We start from the raw sequence: 6779 nt of genomic DNA on the forward strand, positions 1-6779 counted from the left end.
GTTTAGAAGGTGCTTAAAGTGACTTTAAAGAGAATGAGACGATGCAAAATGGTGTTTAGAAGGTGCTTAAGGTGACTTTAAAGAGAATGAGACGATGCAAAATGGTGTTTAGAAGGTGCTTAAAGTGACTTTAAAGAGAATGAGACGATGCAAAATAAGGTTTAGAAGGTGCTTAAAGTGACTTTAAAGAGAATGAGACGATGCAAAATGGTGTTTAGAAGGTGCTTAAGGTGACTTTAAAGAGAATGAGACGATGCAAAATGAGGTTTAGAAGGTGCTTAAAGTGACTTTAAAGAGAATGAGACGATGCAAAATGGTGTTTAGAAGGTGCTTAAAGTGACTTTAAAGAGAATGAGACGATGCAAAATGGTGTTTAGAAGGTGCTTAAGGTGACTTTAAAGAGAATGAGACGATGCAAAATGAGGTTTAGAAGGTGCTTAAAGTGACTTTAAAGAGAATGAGACGATGCAAAATGGTGTTTAGAAGGTGCTTAAAGTGACTTTAAAGAGAATGAGACGATGCAAAATGGTGTTTAGAATGTGCTTAAGGTGACTTTAAAGAGAATGAGACGATGCAAAATGGTGTTTAGAAGGTGCTTAAAGTGACTTTAAAGAGAATGAGACGATGCAAAATGGTGTTTAGAAGGTGCTTAAGGTGACTTTAAAGAGAATGAGACGATGCAAAATGGTGTTTAGAAGGTGCTTAAAGTGACTTTAAAGAGAATGAGACGATGCAAAATGGTGTTTAGAATGTGCTTAAGGTGACTTTAAAGAGAATGAGACGATGCAAAATGGTGTTTAGAAGGTGCTTAAAGTGACTTTAAAGAGAATGAGACGATGCAAAATGGTGTTTAGAAGGTGCTTAAGGTGACTTTAAAGAGAATGAGACGATGCAAAATGAGGTTTAGAAAGTGCTTAAAGTGACTTTAAAGAGAATGAGACGATGCAAAATGGTGTTTAGAAGGTGCTTAAGGTGACTTTAAAGAGAATGAGACGATGCAAAATGGTGTTTAGAAGGTGCTTAAAGTGACTTTAAAGAGAATGAGACGATGCAAAATGGTGTTTAGAAGGTGCTTAAAGTGACTTTAAAGAGAATGAGACGATGCAAAATGAGGTTTAGAAGGTGCTTAAAGTGACTTTAAAGAGAATGAGACGATGCAAAATGAGGTTTAGAAGGTGCTTAAAGTGACTTTAAAGAGAATGAGACGATGCAAAATGGTGTTTAGAAGGTGCTTAAAGTGACTTTAAAGAGAATGAGACGATGCAAAATGGTGTTTAGAAGGTGCTTAAAGTGACTTTAAAGAGAATGAGACGATGCAAAATGAGGTTTAGAAGGTGCTTAAAGTGACTTTAAAGAGAATGAGACGATGCAAAATGGTGTTTAGAAGGTGCTTAAGGTGACTTTAAAGAGAATGAGACGATGCAAAATGGTGTTTAGAAGGTGCTTAAAGTGACTTTAAAGAGAATGAGACGATGCAAAATGGTGTTTAGAAGGTGCTTAAAGTGACTTTAAAGAGAATGAGACGATGCAAAATGGTGTTTAGAAGGTGCTTAAAGTGACTTTAAAGAGAATGAGACGATGCAAAATGGTGTTTAGAAGGTGCTTAAAGTGACTTTAAAGAGAATGAGACGATGCAAAATGGTGTTTAGAAGGTGCTTAAAGTGACTTTAAAGAGAATGAGACGATGCAAAATGGTGTTTAGAAGGTGCTTAAAGTGACTTTAAAGAGAATGAGACGATGCAAAATGGTGTTTAGAAGGTGCTTAAGGTGACTTTAAAGAGAATGAGACGATGCAAAATGGTGTTTAGAAGGTGCTTAAAGTGACTTTAAAGAGAATGAGACGATGCAAAATGAGGTTTAGAAGGTGCTTAAGGTGACTTTAAAGAGAATGAGACGATGCAAAATGGTGTTTAGAAGGTGCTTAAAGTGACTTTAAAGAGAATGAGACGATGCAAAATAAGGTTTAGAAGGTGCTTAAAGTGACTTTAAAGAGAATGAGACGATGCAAAATGGTGTTTAGAAGGTGCTTAAGGTGACTTTAAAGAGAATGAGACGATGCAAAATGGTGTTTAGAAGGTGCTTAAAGTGACTTTAAAGAGAATGAGACGATGCAAAATGGTGTTTAGAAGGTGCTTAAAGTGACTTTAAAGAGAATGAGACGATGCAAAATGAGGTTTAGAAGGTGCTTAAAGTGACTTTAAAGAGAATGAGACGATGCAAAATGGTGTTTAGAAGGTGCTTAAAGTGACTTTAAAGAGAATGAGACGATGCAAAATGGTGTTTAGAAGGTGCTTAAAGTGACTTTAAAGAGAATGAGACGATGCAAAATGGTGTTTAGAAGGTGCTTAAGGTGACTTTAAAGAGAATGAGACGATGCAAAATGGTGCTTAGAAGGTGCTTAAAGTGACTTTAAAGAGAATGAGACGATGCAAAATAAGGTTTAGAAGGTGCTTAAAGTGACTTTAAAGAGAATGAGACGATGCAAAATGGTGTTTAGAAGGTGCTTAAGGTGACTTTAAAGAGAATGAGACGATGCAAAATGAGGTTTAGAAGGTGCTTAAAGTGACTTTAAAGAGAATGAGACGATGCAAAATGGTGTTTAGAAGGTGCTTAAAGTGACTTTAAAGAGAATGAGACGATGCAAAATGGTGTTTAGAAGGTGCTTAAGGTGACTTTAAAGAGAATGAGACGATGCAAAATGAGGTTTAGAAGGTGCTTAAAGTGACTTTAAAGAGAATGAGACGATGCAAAATGGTGTTTAGAAGGTGCTTAAAGTGACTTTAAAGAGAATGAGACGATGCAAAATGGTGTTTAGAATGTGCTTAAGGTGACTTTAAAGAGAATGAGACGATGCAAAATGGTGTTTAGAAGGTGCTTAAAGTGACTTTAAAGAGAATGAGACGATGCAAAATGGTGTTTAGAAGGTGCTTAAGGTGACTTTAAAGAGAATGAGACGATGCAAAATGGTGTTTAGAAGGTGCTTAAAGTGACTTTAAAGAGAATGAGACGATGCAAAATGGTGTTTAGAATGTGCTTAAGGTGACTTTAAAGAGAATGAGACGATGCAAAATGGTGTTTAGAAGGTGCTTAAAGTGACTTTAAAGAGAATGAGACGATGCAAAATGGTGTTTAGAAGGTGCTTAAGGTGACTTTAAAGAGAATGAGACGATGCAAAATGAGGTTTAGAAGGTGCTTAAAGTGACTTTAAAGAGAATGAGACGATGCAAAATGAGGTTTAGAAGGTGCTTAAAGTGACTTTAAAGAGAATGAGACGATGCAAAATGGTGTTTAGAAGGTGCTTAAAGTGACTTTAAAGAGAATGAGACGATGCAAAATGAGGTTTAGAAGGTGCTTAAAGTGACTTTAAAGAGAATGAGACGATGCAAAATGAGGTTTAGAAGGTGCTTAAAGTGACTTTAAAGAGAATGAGACGATGCAAAATGAGGTTTAGAAGGTGCTTAAAGTGACTTTAAAGAGAATGAGACGATGCAAAATGAGGTTTAGAAGGTGCTTAAGGTGACTTTAAAGAGAATGAGACGATGCAAAATGGTGTTTAGAAGGTGCTTAAGGTGACTTTAAAGAGAATGAGACGATGCAAAATGGTGTTTAGAAGGTGCTTAAAGTGACTTTAAAGAGAATGAGACGATGCAAAATGGTGTTTAGAAGGTGCTTAAAGTGACTTTAAAGAGAATGAGACGATGCAAAATAAGGTTTAGAAGGTGCTTAAAGTGACTTTAAAGAGAATGAGACGATGCAAAATGAGGTTTAGAAGGTGCTTAAAGTGACTTTAAAGAGAATGAGACGATGCAAAATGGTGTTTAGAAGGTGCTTAAAGTGACTTTAAAGAGAATGAGACGATGCAAAATGGTGTTTAGAAGGTGCTTAAAGTGACTTTAAAGAGAATGAGACGATGCAAAATGGTGTTTAGAAGGTGCTTAAGGTGACTTTAAAGAGAATGAGACGATGCAAAATGGTGTTTAGAAGGTGCTTAAAGTGACTTTAAAGAGAATGAGACGATGCAAAATAAGGTTTAGAAGGTGCTTAAAGTGACTTTAAAGAGAATGAGACGATGCAAAATGGTGTTTAGAAGGTGCTTAAGGTGACTTTAAAGAGAATGAGACGATGCAAAATGAGGTTTAGAAGGTGCTTAAAGTGACTTTAAAGAGAATGAGACGATGCAAAATGGTGTTTAGAAGGTGCTTAAAGTGACTTTAAAGAGAATGAGACGATGCAAAATGGTGTTTAGAAGGTGCTTAAGGTGACTTTAAAGAGAATGAGACGATGCAAAATGAGGTTTAGAAGGTGCTTAAAGTGACTTTAAAGAGAATGAGACGATGCAAAATGGTGTTTAGAAGGTGCTTAAAGTGACTTTAAAGAGAATGAGACGATGCAAAATGGTGTTTAGAATGTGCTTAAGGTGACTTTAAAGAGAATGAGACGATGCAAAATGGTGTTTAGAAGGTGCTTAAAGTGACTTTAAAGAGAATGAGACGATGCAAAATGGTGTTTAGAAGGTGCTTAAGGTGACTTTAAAGAGAATGAGACGATGCAAAATGGTGTTTAGAAGGTGCTTAAAGTGACTTTAAAGAGAATGAGACGATGCAAAATGTGGTTTAGAATGTGCTTAAGGTGACTTTAAAGAGAATGAGACGATGCAAAATGGTGTTTAGAAGGTGCTTAAAGTGACTTTAAAGAGAATGAGACGATGCAAAATGGTGTTTAGAAGGTGCTTAAGGTGACTTTAAAGAGAATGAGACGATGCAAAATGAGGTTTAGAAGGTGCTTAAAGTGACTTTAAAGAGAATGAGACGATGCAAAATGGTGTTTAGAAGGTGCTTAAGGTGACTTTAAAGAGAATGAGACGATGCAAAATGGTGTTTAGAAGGTGCTTAAAGTGACTTTAAAGAGAATGAGACGATGCAAAATGGTGTTTAGAAGGTGCTTAAAGTGACTTTAAAGAGAATGAGACGATGCAAAATGAGGTTTAGAAGGTGCTTAAAGTGACTTTAAAGAGAATGAGACGATGCAAAATGAGGTTTAGAAGGTGCTTAAAGTGACTTTAAAGAGAATGAGACGATGCAAAATGGTGTTTAGAAGGTGCTTAAAGTGACTTTAAAGAGAATGAGACGATGCAAAATGGTGTTTAGAAGGTGCTTAAAGTGACTTTAAAGAGAATGAGACGATGCAAAATGAGGTTTAGAAGGTGCTTAAAGTGACTTTAAAGAGAATGAGACGATGCAAAATGGTGTTTAGAAGGTGCTTAAGGTGACTTTAAAGAGAATGAGACGATGCAAAATGGTGTTTAGAAGGTGCTTAAAGTGACTTTAAAGAGAATGAGACGATGCAAAATGGTGTTTAGAAGGTGCTTAAAGTGACTTTAAAGAGAATGAGACGATGCAAAATGAGGTTTAGAAGGTGCTTAAAGTGACTTTAAAGAGAATGAGACGATGCAAAATGGTGTTTAGAAGGTGCTTAAAGTGACTTTAAAGAGAATGAGACGATGCAAAATGGTGTTTAGAAGGTGCTTAAAGTGACTTTAAAGAGAATGAGACGATGCAAAATGGTGTTTAGAAGGTGCTTAAGGTGACTTTAAAGAGAATGAGACGATGCAAAATGGTGTTTAGAAGGTGCTTAAAGTGACTTTAAAGAGAATGAGACGATGCAAAATAAGGTTTAGAAGGTGCTTAAAGTGACTTTAAAGAGAATGAGACGATGCAAAATGGTGTTTAGAAGGTGCTTAAGGTGACTTTAAAGAGAATGAGACGATGCAAAATGAGGTTTAGAAGGTGCTTAAAGTGACTTTAAAGAGAATGAGACGATGCAAAATGGTGTTTAGAAGGTGCTTAAAGTGACTTTAAAGAGAATGAGACGATGCAAAATGGTGTTTAGAAGGTGCTTAAGGTGACTTTAAAGAGAATGAGACGATGCAAAATGAGGTTTAGAAGGTGCTTAAAGTGACTTTAAAGAGAATGAGACGATGCAAAATGGTGTTTAGAAGGTGCTTAAAGTGACTTTAAAGAGAATGAGACGATGCAAAATGGTGTTTAGAAGGTGCTTAAGGTGACTTTAAAGAGAATGAGACGATGCAAAATGAGGTTTAGAAGGTGCTTAAAGTGACTTTAAAGAGAATGAGACGATGCAAAATGGTGTTTAGAAGGTGCTTAAAGTGACTTTAAAGAGAATGAGACGATGCAAAATGGTGTTTAGAATGTGCTTAAGGTGACTTTAAAGAGAATGAGACGATGCAAAATGGTGTTTAGAAGGTGCTTAAGGTGACTTTAAAGAGAATGAGACGATGCAAAATGGTGTTTAGAAGGTGCTTAAGGTGACTTTAAAGAGAATGAGACGATGCAAAATGGTGTTTAGAAGGTGCTTAAAGTGACTTTAAAGAGAATGAGACGATGCAAAATGGTGTTTAGAATGTGCTTAAGGTGACTTTAAAGAGAATGAGACGATGCAAAATGGTGTTTAGAAGGTGCTTAAAGTGACTTTAAAGAGAATGAGACGATGCAAAATGGTGTTTAGAAGGTGCTTAAGGTGACTTTAAAGAGAATGAGACGATGCAAAATGAGGTTTAGAAGGTGCTTAAAGTGACTTTAAAGAGAATGAGACGATGCAAAATGGTGTTTAGAAGGTGCTTAAGGTGACTTTAAAGAGAATGAGACGATGCAAAATGGTGTTTAGAAGGTGCTTAAAGTGACTTTAAAGAGAATGAGACGATGCAAAATGGTGTTTAGAAGGTGCTTAAAGTGACTTTAAAGAGAATGAGACGATGCAAA

This window comes from Anopheles coustani, unplaced genomic scaffold, assembly GCF_943734705.1.
Source record: "Anopheles coustani unplaced genomic scaffold, idAnoCousDA_361_x.2 U_28, whole genome shotgun sequence".
Classification (NCBI taxonomy): Eukaryota; Metazoa; Arthropoda; class Insecta; order Diptera; family Culicidae; genus Anopheles; species Anopheles coustani.